Source organism: Pipistrellus kuhlii, unplaced genomic scaffold (assembly GCF_014108245.1).
Source record: "Pipistrellus kuhlii isolate mPipKuh1 unplaced genomic scaffold, mPipKuh1.p scaffold_m20_p_1, whole genome shotgun sequence".
Lineage (NCBI taxonomy): Eukaryota > Metazoa > Chordata > Mammalia > Chiroptera > Vespertilionidae > Pipistrellus > Pipistrellus kuhlii.
The window spans coordinates 13,489,524-13,511,115 of NW_023425404.1; the positions used below are offsets into that span (position 1 = coordinate 13,489,524).

At 45.7% G+C, this 21,592-nt stretch overlaps 1 protein-coding gene across 2 annotated transcripts in view; it reads left to right on the forward strand.

The window, feature by feature from the left end:
• Nucleotides 1-21,592, forward strand: part of DPF3 (double PHD fingers 3) — a 257,039-nt gene that overhangs the window by 210,562 nt on the left and 24,885 nt on the right. The window contains exon 10 of one of the 2 annotated variants that reach the window (XR_006741071.1): nt 423-2,219. The exons of the other annotated variant lie outside the window; for it this stretch is intronic. The gene's annotated coding sequence lies outside the window, so the exon portion shown is untranslated. Of the gene's footprint in view, nt 1-422; nt 2,220-21,592 lie in introns of those variants that run through there. 2 annotated transcript variants of the gene reach the window in all.

Sequence of the window (21,592 nt, forward strand, 5' to 3'; positions counted from 1 at the left end):
CACTCTAACCACTGAGAAAAACCGGCCACAGCATCTGGGGTATTTTAACAGCAAAATGATTTAGTTTGTTTGGTTTCCAAGCAAAGGAGAAAAACCAGATTTTGCTGACGCCCAGTTTTGCTACCGCGCCACCTAGGAATGGAAAGGCCAGCTGTGTCCTCTGTTTCTTATGTCATTCAGCCGCCGGGAGCGGTGACCTGCCCGCTCCGGGCTCACTTCCTGCTGCTGAGCCCCAGGCACGGGAGACACAGTCTGTTCTCATGGCCTCATTAGCGTGGCAGTCAGTCAGTTGTTTTCTTTCTTGTGTTTTGTTTTGAATTCATTTCATTCCCATCACCCCCTTAATTTTATTCTCTCCTTTTTAGGTAGTTGTCCTGTGCTGTTGTTTTTTGTTTTATCTTTCGTTGCCTTTCCCTCTGCAGTCAACTCTATGACCTGCGGACTCCGGCATCCTTCAAGCAAGCCATTTCCGAAGAAGGTGAAAAGAAGGCACGATGATTTGCACCTCCTCCTCCTCCTCCTCCTCCTCTTCCTCTTCCCTTGCCCGGCCCCCTCCTGCGCGTGTGTTTCAGCCAACACAGGAGCCTGGATTTTGTGGGAAAGCCTCCAGCTCAGCTCAGAGAAGTCTCTGGAATGGCCTCCGTTTTTTGCAAGAAGAGGATTTTTTTTTTTTTTCCTTTTTAAAATTCTCCATTACATTTTCTTTAAATGTCTGTGAGGAAGTACCCAGGTCAGACCAGAACTGCTCTACAATAGAAATAACTGAAAACAAACTGATGAGGAAAAAAAAAAACAACACACACAAAAAAAGAGTTTCCTATTTTATTTATTTCAATATTTAAAAGAAAAAACGTGCTGATGCGGCACATTATTTTTATTTAAGATACCTTCTACTTCAAAAGCGAAACGCGACTTTGTGAAGATACGAAGTCAAAAGCGTACGTAATGTAAAATAAAGACTGCCTATTAACTAAGGAAAACACCCCACCCTTTAAGTAAGAAAATAAAGATCAACTCTGCTCTCTCAGGCTCTTTCCAAAAGCCATTCATGTATGTGCTTTAGGCATTTTTATTTCTGCGAGTTGGATGTGGTAAGTGAGGAGTGATCAGGTTTTTTTTTCTCCTTCAAAAGTCGATCGAAAGTGTTGGTGATGTTCAATGAGTGTTAAATCTTGACTGAAATAAATTAGCCACAAAGGCTATCAGCAGACTCTCTGCGCCCCCTCCCCCCCCAAAAAACCTCTCCCCTCACCCAGGCAAGCCCCATTTATCTGAATGTCAAGAAGCAGCCTGCCTCCTGGTTATCATGTCTGACAAGGCCTGGTTCTGAAAGCAATTCCACCTAGTGATTAAATATATCTCTGCAAGTTCAACAGATTCGAACACAGACAGCTTTGTTTAAAATAACGCAGTGAAGGAAGAGGAAAGAAAAAGGAGGAAAAAAAAAAAAAAAAAAGACAAACTGAGCATCAGCCGAGATAATAATTTGGTCTCCTAACAACCAGAGGAAGCTTGCCAAGGGAACCCTCTGCTGAACCGGCTTCAGGGTCCAAGATTCTAGTGTCCCGAGGGCCAACCTGAGTGATGGAAACCTCAGTCAGTGGCTGGTGGGGGTAAAGGAGAAAGGCGAGTGTTCTGACGTGTCCTTTTATGGCCATGTGAGTGGAAGGGAATGCTATGGCCTCTGAAATGTAACTCAGATCGTGCCCTTGGCTTGATGAAGGAGCAGGTTGACCGGCTGGGGCGCTGGGTTTTACTCCAGGCCTTTTACACGGGCATGCTCATGGGGTTCGCTCACTTCTAAGCAGAGTCTTGTTAAATGTACAGTCTCATGCCGGATAGTCTTGTCAGCAAAAGTCCTCGAATGCCGGTGCTACTGAAACGGTTCTAAGCTGGAGAATATTTCTTTTTGCCTTTGAAAGGGGGAGACTGGACGGGCAGCAAAGTCCCGCCAGCCCTTTCAGATTTCTCATTCAGGGCCAGTCCTCAGGGGGAGATCACCAAGAGTGTCTTTGTATCATTTGTAGCCCTTTGCTGTGACATTTTCTGATAGAAAATGTCTCTTTTAAAAATGCTAATAATTATAATAATAATTCACCCTCCAACCAACTCCCACAAGTTATAACATGTGTAGAATTGTGATAAAAGTTTTGCATAATGTAGGGTTTGTATCAAGTGTGTGTAAGTTTCTGTTAAATAAAAGTCTATTTCCAATGCTCCTATAGCATCTCTGTAAGTTTTGCTTGACCAACCTCATCCTACATGAGCTCAACTTTCCTACTGTCCTGTTGAAGAGACTCCTGAAAGGATTCTGCCCATTTGCTTGCCTGGGATTTGTTGAACCCTATGGCTTTATTTAGGAGCACAATCTAGAACAGTGGCTGGCACTGGTTTGGCTGACAGTTGGTGGTGGCATGGAAAGTGAACAATGCCAGGGTTGGTGCCAACATCTGCTCTGAGTCCAGAGTTGCTGTCACCAGCCCACCACCCTCCTGGCCATCGTCACCTTGTCCTCAGACAGGACAGGTTTATGGAGAATCTGGGACATGTGCAGATTAATACCCTGCCCAATGCTGCTGTCTCACCAGTGCCAGGAATAGTTTTGCAGAAGAACGCAAGGTTTAGTGTAGGGGTGTCGAACTCAATTAGAGAAGGGGCCAAAATCTAAAATCCAGCCTAAATCGCGGGCCGAATGGTTTACTGAACAGTCATAAACTGTCATTGTGATGGAAACGCAGCGGAGTGCAGTGATGACAGCGCGGTGCGGGCCACATTGCAAGGCCTGGCGGGACGGATTTGGCCTGCGGGCCTTGTGTTTGACACATGTGGTTTAGTGTGTGCTTGGAGCACGCTGGGGGGTTCACTTTCCATCACCTGATGGGTGCTCTTGTTGTAGCCTCTCCAAGCTGCCAGTTGGTTCGGCTGTCAGCCAGCCCCTGCGATAGGCTGCTTCTCGTGTGGGGGCGGGCAGTCTTGTCAGATGAGTCCTCTAGGTCAGATAGAACTAGACCAGCCTCAGGCCAGGCCAGGCCTTGCCCTCAGAACATTGCCAGCCGGTGGGCTCAGGTGGAGGCGGGGCGTGGCCTTGTGTTGCTGCTGGTGCACTTGAGCTTCTTTTAGAACAATCGTCACATTTTGACATTCATCATGGACTGTAAGTTCCCTAGCACAGTGGTTGGCAAACTGTTGCTCACAAGCCACATGCGGCTCTTTGGCCCCTTGAGTGTGGCTCTTCCACAAAATACCACGGCCTAGGTGAGTCTGTTTTGAAGAAGTGGCATTAGAAGAAGTTGAAGTTTAAAAAATTTGGCTCTCCAAAGAAATTTCAATTGTTGTACTGTTGATATTTGGCTCTGTTGACTAATGCGTTTGCTGACCACTGCCCTAGCAGTAAAAAGGATGCTTTTCCCTTCAACATATCCTCTTTAGGCTTTTTAAAAAATTGTGGTAAAATATGCATTACAGAAAATTGATCATTTTAACCATTTTAACATTACAATTCAGTGGCATTAAGTACATTCACATTGTTGTATAACCATCACCACCATCCATCTCTAGAACTTTTCATCTTTCCAATTGAAACGCTGTACTCATTCCTCCAGAATATTTGTTTTTAAAAATTTTTTAAAAGTATTTTATGGCTTATATGCATCTTATTTCAGAGAACACTTGAAAAGAGAGTGAAACCACAGTTTGTGCAAAGCGGTATGCAAAGACTAGCTTGGGTCAGGGCTGTTTATTTTGTTGGGGTGGGGAGGAGGTTATTCTGAGTAAAACCAGTTTATTTTCCTTATGATTTACAGAGGAGTTTCCAAACTCTTTCTCTAAAGACCTAATAGCAAACACTTCAGGCTTTGCAGGCCACATCTGTTGCTACTACTCAGGTATGGGGTTTTAGCACGGAAGTAGCTAGTCACAGACAGTGTATAAATGGATGGGCATGGCCCCGTGTTCCAATAACACTTTATTTACAAAGATGGGCAGCGGGCCAGATTTGGCTCAGGACCCATGGTTGGCTGATCCCTGATTTAGAAAGAGTGGCTATTATACCATTAAATGGGGATGGGAGTGGTAATATTTAAGACTTTTTCTAAGCCTCAGGACTAAGGAAAGAAGAATTTCACATCACCAAGTGAAGGGCTAGAGGTGCATTTCATGACCGGTAATGTAAGTTGTATCGAAGCTCATATGCAAAAATACTTCAGAGCCAAAAAAATTCTACCACACAAAATTTTAGAAAGCTATGTGATTTTCTAGTTTAGGTGCTGAGTCCAAAGTGCAATAGTGCAATGCTTACCAACAGAATCTATAAATAATCCAGCCAGTCTGCATAGAGGACATGATGACTAATACCGCTCATCTCTAGCAACTTACATAGGAAACAAAGCCAACTTTAAAGTAACTATTTGAGTTCATGCAGATGGCTCCTCTGGGCTAAGTGAACACAGTAGCATTCCATCTGTATGACATAAAAGACATTTAGTGGAGCCCAGCTTGGGAGGTATGGAGTGTTGTGGTTGAAGACATGGCCTCTGGTGACTAATGACCTGCAGTGGCTGTGGCTCCCTAAAATGGTTAATTATGGAGCAGGTGTTGAGGTGCATTTCTTCCTAAGAACTCTGATACTTGTGGGCATTGAGCATCAGGACTTCCCCTAACTCCTCACCTCGTATCAAAAATACACCAATAAGAAGTACTTTTACTCCTTGGATGGCGGGCAGAATTCCTGACATCAGACCTACTACTGAATTGATATAGAATTGGAACCTTCTTATCAACTGGATACGAGATGATCCTGAAGGGTGGCCTGTGAGCTAGTTGTGTTAGGGGGCAACAGCCATGCAAATTCATTAAAAATATCCTCTTTAGCCATTACTGGAGGATGCTCAGTTGTTTGGAGAGGTTCAGTGATTTTTCAGATCTCAGTGTACCTTCTAGTGGAGTTTATTGCTAAGATACCTGAGTTACCTCCAAGTTTCTTTGAAAGGGACAGCAGTGGGGATCAGGATGCTATCATGTTCGATCCATTTTCTCCAAGCTCCACCCTGTTACCACAACTGAGTTGCTCAGGTGTCAATTTTTAGGCATAGACTACTAGGAGAAAGATCAACCCAAAAGTTAGAAAATCTTTTTTAAAAAAAATATATTTTATTGATTTTTTACAGAGAGGAAGGGAGAGAGATAGAGAGCTAGAAACATCGACGAGAGAGTAACATCGACCAGCTGCCTCTTGCACACCCCCTACCGGGGATGTGCCCGCAACCAAGGTACATGCCCTTGACCGGAATCGAACCTGGGACCCTTAAGTCCGCAGACCGACGCTCTACCACTGAGCCAAACCGGTTTTGGCCAAAAGTTAGAAAATCTTGATTTGTATTTTACATAAACCTGGTATGAGAAGCATAGTCCCTTAGCTACCTGAACTTTCTTTACACCAGAATAGGAAATACTTTGGAGGTGATAACAGTGGTCATAAAAGGATTAGCACCGACCTGATAGATATAATAATGTTAACTGTGCTATTAGTGATCACCTGGTAAGGCATAATCATAGCTGAGATGGATCTGGGAATCCTAGTGGAACACTAGCTGAAGGAGTACTGTGTTGTGTATTTTTAGTACCAGACTGTGTACTATTGGGAATACAGTATAAGGGCAGGAAGCACTTTCCCATTCCTATTTAACATTTGACATTACTATGTTAGAATTAGGTGAAAATAATTGTGAAAAACCCAGAAAGTACAGAAAAGATTATTTTAAAATATATATATATATATATTTTATTGATTTTTTACAGAGAGGAAGAGAGAGGGATAGAGAGTTAGAAACATCGATGAGAGAGAGTCATCGATCAGCTGCCTCTTGCACACCCCCTACTGGGGATGTGCTCACAACCAAGGTACATGCCCTTGACCGGAATCGAATCCCAGGACCTTTCAGTCCGCAGGCCAACGCTCAATCCACTAAGCTAAACCGGTTTTGGCACAGAAAAGATTATTAACAAGTTTAAAGGGATGAACAATAAGCCCTTTAAGAAAAAAATTAAAGTATTTGGGTTAAGTTAGGGAAGAGAATTAGGGGGCATTTAATTACCATCATTATGTATATTGAGGAAAAAACACTGACTGACCAGTTGCTTTTGGTCCCTAGACTGGAGAGGCATCTTAGTGCTTAGAACAAGCTGACAAACAGTTCTTTTGTTGACATCAATAATTTTTTACTATTAAGGCTGATTAGGGAACTCCCTGGGAGCCAAGCATTTCTCCCATGTGGAATTAGGGGCGTGACTAGATGACCTCTGAAGATCTGGTCTAGCTCTGCAAGGCTTTGAATTGCAGCTGGTGCCCTGAAAGACTTGGTGCCTGACTCACCCCCAGGGAGTTTGGGAGGCAGTTAGCCTCAGGAATGTGCATTATGATCATTAACCAAAATTACTCGAAGCCATACTGAAGCTGTGTCCCAAGCCGGTATGGGGACTCCCATTGTTTTAGGGTGAGACAACTGCTGGAAAGTAAGTGTGGTGGCAAGGAACATTTTCCTTAAGAGAAACCAGATAGTGGGAAACCAAAAACAGTGAGAAGCAACCAAAAGGACAGTAAGACCAAGAGGCCACAAGCTGAAAACTCCACCTGAGTTTCCCCCTGGGCTCATCTTCCTGGAGTCCACCATGTCCAGCAGCATCTTGGGTGCATGGGTTTTGTTCTTGCTCATATGCCCTGGGTATTATTCTCAGCTTGATTTTGGTTGAAAGACCTCATTACTGTTCATGGTTGTCTACTCTCTTCTCCCCAGCTTAGGGGAAGAAAGGTCTTATTAGAAGCCAAAGTTAGTTTAAAGCTCACACCCCCCCCCCTCCACACACACACACACACACACACACACACACGCAGTAGAGGCCCAGTGCATGATCCGGCTGGCCTGCCCTGATTGGGATGAATTGGGCCTGCTGGGGAGAGGGGCTGTGGCCGGCCCCATGCCCTGGTCGAACTCCCGGTTGAACTGATCAAACTCCTGGTCAAGGGGACAATTTGCATATTAGCCTTTTATTATGTAGGATAAGATAAAAATCTGCTGGGAAAGAGCATTGAACAGGATTTCCTATAAATATCTCAGAAAAGAATTCCGATGGAATAATTCTGCTCTGTGTTTGGCTTAAGTCACAAAGATTGCAGTTGATTTAGTGTGTGAAGTCATCTTCCTGTGAACCAGAAATGTAGCGGAGGTTGGGAATGGAGATAACTGTAAGAACGGTTGGAAGGGGCCCGTGATGAATTGCTAGCATGAACACTCAATCCGAAACTTCTACTTGGCTGAGCTATGGGTTCAGAGAGACTGGCAGTTTGTAATCCTGAAAACTTCCTGAGTTAAAATAGATTTTTTTTTTCCTTCGTAGACATCAACCTTTCATCTATAATTGAAAAATAGATCAATACATTTTTACCACATTCTGTTACTTTGTATAATGACCCTCTCTGATTATTGGTTTGCTTTAAGCTACTGATCAATCAATCAAACATTTATTGAATGTATTCTATGTTGCAATACTGTGCTAAGCTTTTGCAGGTCATGAAAGAGAAGCAACAGGGAATTAAAACAACTCTGGGAGATACTTTTTTTTTTTTTTTTTTACCTTTTGATAATAAAAATTTAGTGGTAGAAAATGAAGTACAGTATATTTTATACATCTGAAAGATAATACATTTTTTAATATGTTGAAATGAATAAAATGGGAAAAATACCAAAGCAAGAATCAAACACTTGACCACAAAACTTCCAAGTTTCATCTGATCACCAGGGAGGAAGTATGATATTTTAATTTTAAAAATCCCCAACGTATAATACCTAGAATTTTCTTTTTTTTGTTTTATTATTATTTTTTAAAATATATTTTATTGATTTTTTTTGCCCCCCTCCCTCCCCAGAGTTTTGTGTCCATTGGTTGTACTTATATGCATGTATACAAGTCCTTTGGTTGATCTATTATCTCCCCCAGATCTCCCTCCCCTCCCCGCTGTAATTTGACAGTCTGCTTGTTGCTTTACTGTCTCTATATCTATCTTTTGGTTCATCAGTTTATAATGTTCTTTATTATCCATAAATGAGTGAGGTCATGTGGTGTTTCTCTTTCATTTGGGAGATACTTTTTATGTGCTAGTTACCAATAGGCTTCTTATGGATGCTAGCTTGTTAAAGCCATATATCAGCCCTTTTAGGTTAAGATTATTTCAATGTCACATAAGTAGAAATTGAGGCTCGGGGAGATTGAGTTGACAAAGGCAGTAGTGACAGCTGGCAAAGTCTGATTTTTCTAACCAAGGGTTTTCTATTTATGAAACTCTCCCTATGGTGGTACTAGTAAATGACATATTTTTTTGTTCTTCAGAAGAAAAGATGGTTAGCCTATTATTCAAGATAAGACTATTTATAATTAAGTGCCAAGTTGGTACAAGATATGAGTGGCAGAGGGCTCAGCAAGGGGAGTTACCCATGCAGGTAATGGGGAGGTGCTCATGGAAAGGTGGGCAGAAATGGGTGGTCAAAGAGAAGGTTGGCCCATGAAAGCAACAGTGGGAGATTCCTATGCCAAAGCTCTGAGGTCGGCCTGGACGCAGAGCAGAGAGAAGTCTGAATCAGGGAGATGGTGGTGGGGATCCTAGGCTGTGAGGAGAAGTCATAGGAATGTAAATAGCACCCATATTTTAGAGCCTGATCCACAACAAAGGAGGAACAGTAAGAAGTCAGGGATGACATGGGCTCTTGAACAGGATGAATGTGACATTCATGTGAGGACAGCTGAACTGCGATGCCAGGAAGTGTGGTTCTTATTCACTTCCCCACAGGGTTGCCGCTCTCCCTGTCGTGCTCATCTTGTTGGGTATCAACAGTTCATCTTGCTTGGTATCAAACCTGGTGGTTAACGATGCCGGGGGCATTTTCCACCAAGCGCTCTTCTGAAACCGGAGGCACGGTTATCCTACTACCTACTGGTTTGCATTTGGGGAGGAAAGTGGGATGTCCTGAGTGGGTTGGCCCCAGAGAGCTTTGCACTTGAGGCTCAAACTCTGTGATTATCCTAGTCAAGTTGGAGAAAGGGTTTATTGGACTGAGGTCACTGAGTGTGGTGAGGAGAAGTGAGGAAACCAGGCTCAGATTCTGGCCATTGGCCTTGTTTGTGTGTAGCAGCTCCTTTCTGCATGAGTGCCTGGAGACACTGAGCCCACTTACTCTTTGGAGGCCTGAGATTGCCCTTCCCGAGTCCTCACTTCCATCTCTGTCTCCGGTGTTGGTCTCTCCCCACTTCATCTTGTTGATGCCCCCTTCACTGGCCGCTAAGGCTGGAAGAGGTGTAGCCATGTGTGTGGAATATGGACTGCGAGCCCCAAGAATATGGACCATCTCCACCATGGTCAAGAATGGTTGCTGTCAAATAGCCACCACACTCTCAATGTGATCTTCCTAGCAGCGTTGTCGGGTTACTGTCCCACATAGCAAATGACCAGCACTCAGAAGGGTTAAGTGACTTGGCCAAAGCCACACAGAAGTAGAGCCCAGACTAGACTCCAGGTCTTTCTGATACTTACATTACTGTAATTGCCAGTGCTTGTTTTTGCCTATACTGTTTAATGACAACTGTCTTGGCTCAGACATGGCTAAAAAGTGGTAGAGTGTGGACTAAAAAGACTATCAGATAGTATAGAATTAAAACCCACAAATGAATAAAACCTATCTTTCCTTTGAAAAAAGGAAAAATGATTGGATGCCAGCCTCTGGGTCCACCCCGTTTTTTCCCCTACCCTTGCCCCCCAACATTTAGACAGTACCCGACTCGAACAAAGGTGAGACTAGTATTTATAATTAAAGTGCCAAGCTCTGTTTCACCAAAGCTGGTGTGGCTCAGTCGGTTGAGCATCATCCCATCAACAAGAGGTCACTGGTTCGATTCTCAGTCAGGGCACATGGCCAGGTTGTGGGCTCAGTCCCCAGTGGGGCTTGCAGGAGGCAGCCATTGATGTTTTTCATGTCAATGTTTTTCTCTCCCTCTCCTTCCTCTCTCTCTCAAATCAATTTTTTTTTAAAAAGCATAAAACAAAAAAGCCCCCTTTCCTTCATATTCCTTATACTGTAACCCCTGAGTAGACCTGGTACAGCCACATTCCCACCCGAGTGTTAATGAACTGTTCCATGCGTCCGCCTCATCACCTACAACCTGGCTTGAAATTTCACCGTGTACCGCACAGCGGACACCCAGGCCAGCCTGCCTGCCTGCCGTGGGCATCGGGTCTGTGGCAGGCAGCCCTCGGAGCGGGTCTGCCTCGTAGAGGTTGAGAAGGTTGGCTTGAAAGGGAGCCCCTGCCCGGTGACCGGCGCAGGGGGAGATGTGAGACAGCAGCTTGCCCTCTCTGCTCCCGCCCATTAGTTTCAGGAAACTGTGCAGCTGCTTCCCCTCTTCTGGTCTCTCTGCTGTGCTAATCGCAGCTCATTTCTGTTGCATGCCTCATTTCGGGGGAGAGAGCTTCATGGCTCGAAAAATGTGGACAGGGAAATGAAGGACCGTGTGCCAAATGAGTCAGCCCATTGCCCCTGGGACTGCCACCCCTCCCCGGGAAGGCCCCTGTGACTTGTCCAGGGGTCCTGGGAAAGCTTCCCTTGGGCGTTTCCTCTGGACCAGGAGGGGCTGGCTTTGGACAGTAAGGGAAAGGTCCCTGGGGTCACTGAGGGCCAACTACACATCACCATAGGCTCTCTAATCTCGGAACCTCTTTTCACAGTGGGGTTGGGCGCATTTTGTGGCCGAGGGGACTGAGGTGGAGGAAGGTTAGGTGGTGACTCACCCAATGTCAGGCCAATGTGCATGTCTCCTTGTCTTCAAAGGCTCCTTCCTTTCTAACCATTTCATCCAGGAGGGGGACGCTCCTGCGTCCTCCCCGTCCTTCCTTAAATGAGGGGCTTTGGGCTTCTCTTTATTTTTGTAACTTCCCCTCCAACCTCCTCTGGGACCCTTACTTTTTCTGTAGTAACAGGAGTCCTGCTGGCTCCTGGGAGGACCCATCCGGGCTGGGAGTCCTTTTACCCACTGCTGGTCAGCACCGTGGGTTAAGCCAGGATGCCTATGAGCCCCGGTTTCCCAGCCGTCCTGGCCAAACGCTGTGCCAGCAGCTCTGCAGGACCAGCTTAGGGGCTGGGAGCTGACAGCAGGGAGCAGAGTGCTTCTTCTCACTCCCAGGCCGGGCACTTGCCCTTTGCTAGGGCTTCTTTGCCTCATTACCTCGTTTTAAGGCCGGAGGTGTCCTTTGGTTGACCTGCTTCAAAAGAAACTCACTCTCTTATCTTTGTAAATATTAATAAGTTTAACTCGGTAGTAGTCAGATGATCTTGAAAGTTCCAGGGTGCCATTTTGGTGAGAATGTGATATTTTTTTAAAAAATGACTGTTTTCATCACCGTGTCTTCCTAACATACCTTCATTGTCTAAACAGAGAAATGATTCCTAAAAATTTTTTTTTTTAAAAATAGGTTTTTATTGATTTCAGAGAGAGGAAGGGAAAGAGAGATAGAAACATCAGTGATGAGAGAGAACCAGTAATTGGCTGCTCCTGCACAACCCCTACTGCGGATCATGTCCCCTGACTGGGTATTGAATTGTGACCTCCTGGTGCATAGGTTGATGCTCAACCACTGAGCCACACCAGCTGAGCAGGAATGCTTCTTAGAGACCCATTTCTCTGAAAGCCTGTAGAGCTCTCATTTCTCAAAACTTCTCCCTCCCAGGAGGCGGTGAAAAGGGAGCTGGGTGCTGAGAAGGTAGTGCCTGCCGAGAATGTTCTGGCCCCATTCGAGTTTGTCCTTCCGAAAGGCAGGCCAGGGAGCAGTCAGCTGGTGAGGCCCCAGGGGCTGTTAACTTTGCTGGCTGAACAGAAGGGGCAGCCGAAGGAGCAGATGCCAAGGTCCCAGACCACCTGGGCACACTGCCAGGGGCCAGCCCACTAAGTGGAAAGACTTAGGAGACCTGGGTTAGAGTCCCAGCCCTGCTGCCACCCTGCCTGTGACCCTGAATAAGTCACTACATATTTGGGGGGCTCAGTTTCCTTGTGTGTTTAAATAAGGGTTTGCACCTGATGGTCCAAGGTCCCCTCGGGTGCTGACAGAGGTTCTGAGGGGACCAAGTCCAGAGCTCATGATGATGCCATGCTGTCTGAGAAACTGGTTTGCATTGTAATTGCAGCTTTTTGGAAGCAAGCTCTTATGCTACTGGGGTCGCGTCAGTGGTGGAAGTTTCAGGCACTGTTACAGGCTCTTTGGAGGGAAGAAAGCAGTTTCTATCCCCACTCCCAACCCAGACCACTGATCAGGTCTTGGAGGTAGATGTCTCTTCTGCTCACCCACTCCATCCACCTCGCTCCCTGATTGAAGGGGCAGATGGGTTAGAGTGGGATGGGGCGTGCTCTGTGTGGTCTGGGGCACCATTGGGGTGCACTCCTGCAGTAAATGGTTGATGCCTCCCAGCTCTGGCCTTCCAGAGGGCAGGCCCCAGAGCCCCCGAGGATGGGCCTATTTCGGATGAAGCTCTGATGGCTTGGGTGCTGCCCTAACCTAGGCTCTTGAGTAGAGGCCTGAGAGCTGGTCCACAAAGGAGGAAAGGGACACAGGAGGGTACAGCCAGCATCTCAGAGCTCGCTGGGGGCCTTGCAGCCGAGGCTTTGGACTCCCAGTGGGCTCCTCCTCCAGCCACCCCTTCTCCAAACTGTCTCCTCTGTCGCTTTCAGGGAGCGAATGAACTGCTTTGCCTTGAATCCTTTCCATTCCTCCCCTTGGACTCTGTGAAGGCGGGGTTTGACGTGGGATATTTCCCTGGAGTGCTGTTAATCCGGGATCCTAGATTAGCTGCCAAGGCTGCGAGGGCAGTTCCCCCGAGACCTCAGGCCACCCTGCTGGTCCTCAAGGGCAGGCTGGAGTGTGGCTGGGCTGTGGGGCATGAAGAGGAGAGCTGGACCTCAGTGCAGACAGGCGGCCGCTGGATCAGGAAACTGCTGGGCGGTCAGAAGGCCCGTGCCTTGGGGAGGCTGGTGTCAGGAGAAGGGCGGTCCCCACTGCCTGTTTCTGTGACCGAGCCATGTGGTGTGGCCCACATGAATGTTGGGATAAGTGTGGGTTTGCATCCTGCCTCTGTCACCCCCTTACGGCATTGTGTTGAGTGAGTTACTCCCCTGCTCTGCATAAAATGGGGACAGAGACACCCAAGTCACAGGTTATTTTAAGAATCAAATGAAGAAGTGTGTTCAAAGTGCTTAGCGTCCAGGAAGCACCTTGATAAATTGTGGCTGTTAGTAATAATAATACAAAGTACCCCTAGGGAAGATTCAGAATGAGTCTCTGCGTCTTTTTAGGAATTTGGCCAGAGTTCGGATTGTGTCTCCGGAATAAGCAAGGACCGATATCTTGTTCTTAGTTCATTCTCTTAACCTTCCCTCTAGCTTCCTTGTCTCACATCTCTTCTTTGTCTCCTTTCTTCCGCCTCTAATGTTTTCCCCAGATTGGCTGATTCTTTCTCTCCTCACTTTATCTCTCCGCTCTGTTCTCATGATGCTGAGACCTCTTTACTTATTCAGGATCCAAAGTGCATCCTGGCAGTTCTGAGAGCTGGGGCATCCAGCTAGTTCTGTTTTCTGTGAATTCTATCTCCCCCGTCATGAGGGTACTACAGCCCCCAAACAAAGGCCCCCTCTGGCTCCAGGGTCCCCAACACCCAGTTGAGATGAGAATTTCACCATCTTGAACTTTTTTTGCTTTCTATTCTTTGGGTTTCTAACCATCATGACAAGTGGATTTCTGAGTCTGGAACTTAGGGGAGAGGTCTGTGCTAGAGACATCAATTTGTGTGTTACAATTGTGTAGATGATATTTAGGGGAAGTGAGTTTAAGTAGGTAAAAAGAAATGTTTGGAGTAAGAGAGAAGAGAAGAATTCAGCAAAGGAGGCTGAGAAGGGGCAGCCGGGGAGGAGTGGGGAGGACAGGTGAGTGTGTGGGAGAGGGAGTGTGTGGAAGGGGAATGGAGCACTTCAAAGAGATCCCTTTGAAGGAGTTGTGCTAAAAAGAGGAGCCGGAACTGGGCCCTCAAAGGCAGGATGCAAACCCACACTTATGCTCATTGAGAAGGTCTCTTTGAGAGATGGGAGGTCTTACAACATACTTGCATGCTGGCAGAATGGTGAACTCGAGAAAAAAAGGATGATGCAAGAAGGAATCATAGGAGGAAGAGAGTTCTCTGGGATGTGTGAGAGGTTGGGATCCAGGCACAGATGGGGGATTGGTCTCAGGTAGGATATTTCAATTCTGATAATAGGAGAGGAACACAGTGTACGGAGATGAGTGGATATGCATGGAGAAGATGAGATAGTTTATTCTGATTACTTACATATTTTTTCAACCAAGTAGGAGAGTATGAGGAAGGAATGTGAGGTACAGTATATTTGAGAAGGTGGAGAGATGTGGGAGAATAATTTGACCGCGGAAATATGGGAGCACAGCCAAGATTTGTGGTCACTATTTAAATGGAGACTGGTGAGCACAGGGGTGTGCTTTTCTCTGCTTGGGTTCAGGTGCAGGCTTGGGCTTAAGTGGAATGAGAGTAAGGAGGAAACAGGGAGAAGAAGGTAAGCAGATCTATGCAAGGATGTGATTTTAGAGATGGAATGGAGTCTATGGATAAGGGTGCATGAAAGGTTTTGACAGAGAAGGTGGTGAGAAGTAGATGGAGTTTCCGATGAGATTAAAGAATTGATGGTATCCAGCCTGACTGGGTGGTTCAGTTGGTTGGAGTGTCCTGCTTATATGTAGAGGTTGAGGTTCAATCTCCTGTTGGAGTATATACAGTAAGCAACCAGTGAGTTTATAAGTAGGTGGATCAGCACATCTCTCTCTCTCTCTCTCTCTCTCTCTCTCTCTCTCTCTCTGCCTCCCTCCCTGCCTCTAAAATCAATAAATCAATAATAATAATAATAATAATAATAATAATAATAAAGACTTGATGGTATTTTGAATAACTTAGGACCAAGCTGTCTATTATTAGTGTTCTCTTTGGAATTTTGATCAGATATTCTCCTTAAAATAGTTGAATAGACACTAAAATAGAAAATGACAAAAAGCAATGCCTGTTTTCTAACTGTTTACCTTATTCATTATTTAATGAGCACAATTAAATTACATTGCAAAGATATTCAATGTTTATTGATGACACAGTGGAAATAATATCTTAATTCTTTCCTACCTCCATTGCATCGTTCACAAACACTGGGATGGGCATCTGTGTATGTTTTGATTTGGTACAGAGGAAGTAGTCTAAGTTTAGTTGGTCATCTAAACAGCCTTATCTTGGGCAGAGAGCATATGTTGCCTGTCTCAAGCTGCTGAAAGGAAGCGAAGGCCTCTTGTTTATGCACAAGACCCACAGGTTTCTGGCAAACAAGACTCGCGTCAGGAAGACAGCATCTGCCTGGACACTGGCCAGTATGAATTGACATCCTCTCCATCCAATAATCACAGGGCTGTCTGCAACACTTAAGAGTATGTTGACAATAGGCTATGAGGTTGAGAGAAATACAGAATTTCTGGGAATGAGAATAGATGTTTATTTCTTGATGCCAAAACAAAGCAGAAGAGTGGTAAAATCTTGCCTATTTTTTTTTTTAAAACATGTTTTCCAGTTTAACAAAACAGTAGCACATACCCTATTGCTGTGATCCTCACAGTAGAAGGATGAGGTGGGCAGGAAAGAATCTGGAACCCTCATTTGACCAAGACAGACCTAGGTGAGAGAAACTGGTAGACTTGCTTGTGATCCCACATGCAGGAACCTCAAGGAAAATCTAGGAGGCAGAGGGTCATCAGTACCACCTCAGGGAACCAGCTGAATGGCAGGTTTCCAGCTTCTTGGGCCAGGGGATCTGCATGTGTATGCATTCAACTTTGAAAGCCACTGGATCAACAGGATGGCACTGCTGGGGAAATGGGAGGACCAGAGACCGACAATTCCTTTCTGGGATCCTGTTGTCCAAAGGAAAAGGAAAAATTCCTCCTTGAGGCAAGGAGAGTGGGAGAGATGGGCGCTTGGTATGTGTATTGAAGGAAGAAGGTGGAAAAACGTCTTCAGGGGGATTGAAAGGCTGGTAGAGTGGGCACCAGAGGGTGAGAACCTGATCAGGGAACCTGATTTAGATCAGCCAACATGGGCCTCAGCCACACAGGACTTTTAGACTTACCATTCCGCTTCTAGCCATGAAGCTCTACCCCTGACCATTGCCCCTAAGGGCTTTTGAGGGCTGGTCATTCCTGATGGAGTTCTGCATGGTGGCACTGAGGATGGTGTGAGTGTGTGCTGGGTGTAGAGTTGGGCAGCCTCCCAGGTCTTGGGTTTCCTCATCTGCCTTGGAGAGCAAAAAAGGCTTCCTAGAAGTGGGGCTACTCAGGCTGGTTTTGACAGATGAATAGAGGTTCCCAGGGAAGGCAAAGGATGGAAGTGGTATTTTATTGATTCTTTTATTCATATACTGGAAGCCCTGTGCACAAAATTTGTGCACTGGGGGGCAGGGGTGGTCTCGCAGTCTGGGAGCCCTTGGGGGATGTCCTACTGATGGCTTAGTGCTGCCGTAGAGGCGGAAGAGTCACCTGCCATGGTCGCTGTGCTTGCCAGCCATGGGCCCAGTTCAGGACTTCTGGCTGAGTGGAGCTCCCTCTGGGAGTTCTCTGACCACCAGGGGGCAGCTCCTGCATTGAGCATCTGCCCCTTGGTGGCCAGTGTGCATCATAGCAACTGGTTGTTCTGCTGTTGTTTTGCAAATTAGCCTTTTATTATATAGGATGAATTGACATTCACTCATCTGATGAAAGTTGTTTTGGTGGACAGGTAGGGAGGGCAGTCAGAGGAGAGAGAATGAAGACTGAGTGGGTATCCCAGAAAGAAAGGGAGTGAAATTAGAACAGCGCATTTCAAAACCCACTGTGCGTGTGAGTCACCCAGGGATCTTGTTTAAATGCAGATTGAAGTTTGGGAGGTCTGGGCTGGGTGTTTCTAACAGAATTCCAGGTGATGCTCATGCTGCTGGTCCATGGACCACACTTCAGGTAGCCAGAGTGTAGACAAGCTACTTGACAGGTTTGGCTGTGATTGGAGTCAGACTAAAGACAGGGCGATTTTTGTGTGCAAAAGTATGCCATATAAAAAGAGTGATGATTTTGGTGGAGTGGGGCAGAGGAGAAGGAACATAGCAAGTATGTCTCTGTATGATTGTTTCATAGGATCCAGTGGTGGTGGAGCCTGTGGTTGTGAAGGAAGATGAATCTAAAAGGGAAGTTATGACCCGACAGCAAAGAGCCTTGTGAGGCTAAGGAAATTACTTCCTGCCCTGGGCAATGAGAAAAATAGGAAATACTTGATGAAGGGGTGATATATTGTATTAACCACCAATTTTAAAAATCCTGTTTTAGAGTCTTTCAGATTATTTTCTATAATAACAGAAGTATGCGATTGACAGTCCTGCCCATCAGTCCAACCACAAAACCATTGGGTTTATGGTCCTAGTTATTTTGATAAGGTCTTCAACTCATAGAAAGAAAAACAGGAGTTAACTACGTATTCGATTGGTGACCTGCTTAAGGTTTGAATCCTTATTCTCATATGAGGCTTATAACCTATAAATCTTAATAGCTTCCAGCTCAGAGGTGGCCCCTAGGTTTCCTCTTGTGTGAAAACTCAGAGTGGTGAAAGCTGTTTGCAGTACTGTGTTGAGAAGGATACTAAGGTCTCAGACATGAGGATTGAAAGAGGATGTTGACTTGACTAGCGAAGTCTGCCATTGTATGGGATGGCATAGTGGCATATGTCCCACGCAGTTAGTGATCCCCGAGGGAAGTGAGATTTCCTGTGACTATTCCTGATTCTCTCACCTATTCTTTGGGTGACTTCTTTTTGCTGGTTCTGGGATGGAGTTGATCACCACTTGTCCTGAGAGGCTTTGTGATTCTTCAAACAGTTGGGATGCTCTTGTCTACATTTACAAAGTACCAGGAAGGGCTCTCCTACATTTCTTTAATATCGATGAGTGTTTTTGTACTGAAGAGACTACGTGTATTAGGGCATCATTTCTATTAAATCAGAAGACAAATGTTGGTAACTGGAAATATAGTCATTGATTTGCTTTCTCCTGCAGTATCTCAACTCCCTTATTTATCTAGAGGAAAAAGATAAAGTCCATGTACAACCAACTCCTCTAGCTTTCCAAACAGTGAGGTCAGTTTTCATTTATAAATTTGTTGGATAAATACTTGTTTAATTTTAAGAGAAAACCAGATTAATCTTAGGTGAGAATTTGGCTGGTGGAAAATGATTTGTCAGTTGGATTGAATAGCCGAAGGTGCAGATCAAGTGAGGTGCTCGGGGTGGCTCTGGGTTGGAAGCAAATGCTGAGTGCATACAAGGCCAGATGGTGCTGGGTTTTGACGTGCTCCCATGGAGCCCGAGGATGTTTCTCTTTTAAGTACTGTTGGTTCAGCATGATGTCTGTCTTCTTGTGGAGGGTGTTGAAGGACATCAGGGACCTCGTGGCTCAAGGAACCTGGGTGAGAGACTTCAGGGGAAGCTGGCTGTCACCATCACCATCCCCTTTTTCTATTCTCCTGCCATCACAAATTAGAAAGTGAATTATTGACTTGGGAGAATCAGGGGATGAAGAGGGAAAAGAATTCAAAGGAAGTTGTGAACCTTTTTGGGGCCTTGGGACTGTGGTACAGTACGGTGACTGCAAAAATGGGGGCCCTTTCTATCTGCCCCTTTGTTCTCCTGAATGAGGTGAGTAAGGAGCATTCATGTCCTTCCTTGTCTGACAGAGTAATGGAGGTGTCTGGGGCTGATGGGAAATTGGCTTTGGATGCCAGATGTCTTTGTGTGCTCCTCTCAGAGTCTCCAAAGAGAGAGAAGGTGAAAGGAAGTCTATTCAGGCTGGCCCCAGGGCCCCAACAACTAGCTTCCTGTGGGGAATAGGTGGTCCATGTGTAGGATAGGGAGGTCTTCACTCCAGCCTCTGGCAGAGGAGTTGTGGCCAATGGGACTAGGGACCTTTGTTGATAGTTTCAGGAGCCGAAGCCCAATAATGCCACCATGGTCTGCTGACCTATTTCCGGCAGCTTCGGTGCCCCTTTGTGTGGCTGGACTGACTCACTTCTGGGCGAGTCTTCCACAGGGTTTTCCAGGCTTAGTCACTGCCAAATGATGAGGACTTGATATCCTGCCCTATGGGAGCAGGCCCGGCTTCCTGAGGGACTTTGCTAGAGGCATGAACACTGAGGCCCAATAAGACCTTCCGGGACAGACAGCTGGTCCACTTTGTATGGTTCAAACTGGGGCAACTGAGGCACAAAGAAAGCCACTGACCTACATTACTGTGCTTTAGCAAACCTCTTGTGAATGAAGGAGAAATGTCAGATTAACAGCTTAATGTAAGGCTACTAGTAAACTGAAGTTGGGTCACTCCATTTGGGTTGGCTGTCTTGGAACATGTAGTGAGAGACCATGGGATTGAGTAAAAGGTCCATAGGACTGAGTGTCAAGCATGGACTGGAGCCCTGGCTCCCCTGCTTGCTGATTCTCTAAGCCGGCCTGAGCCTCAGCTTCCTCACCTGTACTTATATCTGTTCTGCCTACTTCACAGGATTGTTGTGGGGAATCAAATGAAAGCAGTGAATATAAAGGTATTTATTTGAGAATGTGATGAGTAATTATCATGCAGATATCCAAGCACCACTTCTTGAGGCCAAAATACTGGTTGTTGCTCTGCTTATATTGAGTTGTTGAACTTCCAGGACATCCCTGACGTTCTAATATGGGGACTTGTTCCAGGAACCTAAATAGAAATCTTGTTGAAGGTGGGAGGTAGGCTCAGGAAGGTGGAAGGGAGGTGAGCAGGATAAGGGTAAGACAGGGAAACAGAGGGCAAGACTAGAAGCCAAAGATAGCAGCTTCATTGGTAGAGAGGATGCCCTCCTGCCCACACTGTGCAAACAGGTTGGGCCCAGGAATCTGTGGATGCTCTTGTGTACTGTGTGGTTTTACACCTATTCACTTCTTTTTTAGTCCCTATACTGTCACTTAAATTATCTTAGTTTCCACTATTAGCTCTTTTAAAGAAGATTCATTAAAAAAAAAAATAGCCCTCCATGGAGGATGGAAATGAGATAATATCCTAAAATCCGCTTTCACCCTTCATTGTTCAACCCAGGGCTGGGGCTCAGTCTAAATAGGAATCCTGTCCAATGTCTGGTTTTTCAAATCTTTCCTCCAGACATCTTACTGTTTCTCCTTTGCTAGTGTATGAGTTGTTTACTACTGTGTAACAAATTACCCCCAAGCCCATCAGCTTAAAACAACACACATTTATTATCTCATAGTTTCTGAGGTTCAGGCGCCTGGGAATGGCTTAGCTGGGTGGTTTTGGCGCATGTTCTCCGATGAGGTGGTAGTTAAGATGTTTGGTGGGGCTGCAGTCATCTCAAGACTTGACTGGGGCTGAAGGAGTTGCTTCCAAGTTTCCTCACATGTTGTTGACAGGCCTCAGTTCCTCTTGAGCTGTGGAATTGAAGACCTCAGGTCTTTGCTGGCTGTTGGCCAGATGCCACTCTCAGTCTGTTGTCATGTGGATCTTTCCATAGGGCAGCTCATAACCCAATCATAACACAACACTTGGTTTCTTTGGGAGTGGGGGCTGGAGAGAGAAAGAGAGAGAGAGAGAGAGAGAGAGAGAGAGAGAGAGAGAGAGAGAGAGAGAGAGAGAGGGAGAAAGTGGAAACCTGAGTGCCTTTTTTGTTGTTAATCCTCATCCAAGGGTATTTTTCCATTGATGTTTAAAGAGAGTGAAAGGAAGGAGGTTAGACAGAGAAACATTGATGTATGAGACCTGTAAATTGGTTGCCTTCCACATGCATATAGTTGTGCTCAGGATTGAGCCTGACCTTGACTGGAATTGAACCTGGGACCCCTCAGTCAGCTGGCAGACACTCCAACCACTGATAAAATCCAACGAGGGCATGAGGACCTTTTTATAGCTTAAGTTTCCCAAGTTACATATCATCACTTTCTCTTTACTATATTTATTAAATCAAGAGTTGGGGAAAAGCCAACACTTCTTGAAAAGCAGAGGATCAAAGTATTTGTAGTTATTTTTAAAAAACAAAAACTACTATAACCATAAATATTACTGCCTGGGGATCATTTCCATTCTCCACTCCCCATTCAGTCTGATTGGCAATTTAGATCTTTTGCCTGTGGCACCAACTTCCCCCCTGGATCTGGGCATTCCTGGAGAGTGTGCAGGGCCCAGAGCTGTGGACAAAACCTCCACCAGGACCTGCCTGAGCCTTGCAGGCAGGGCTCCCACGTCTAGGATTTAAGAGCTTCAAAAGGCCAGAAGGGCCGAAACTGTTTGGCTCAATGGATAGAGCATCGGTCTGCGGACTGGAAGGTCCCGGGTTCGATTCTGGTCAGGGGCATGTACCTTGGTTGCTGGCACATCCCCAGTAGGGGGTGTGCAAGAGGCAGCTGATTGATGA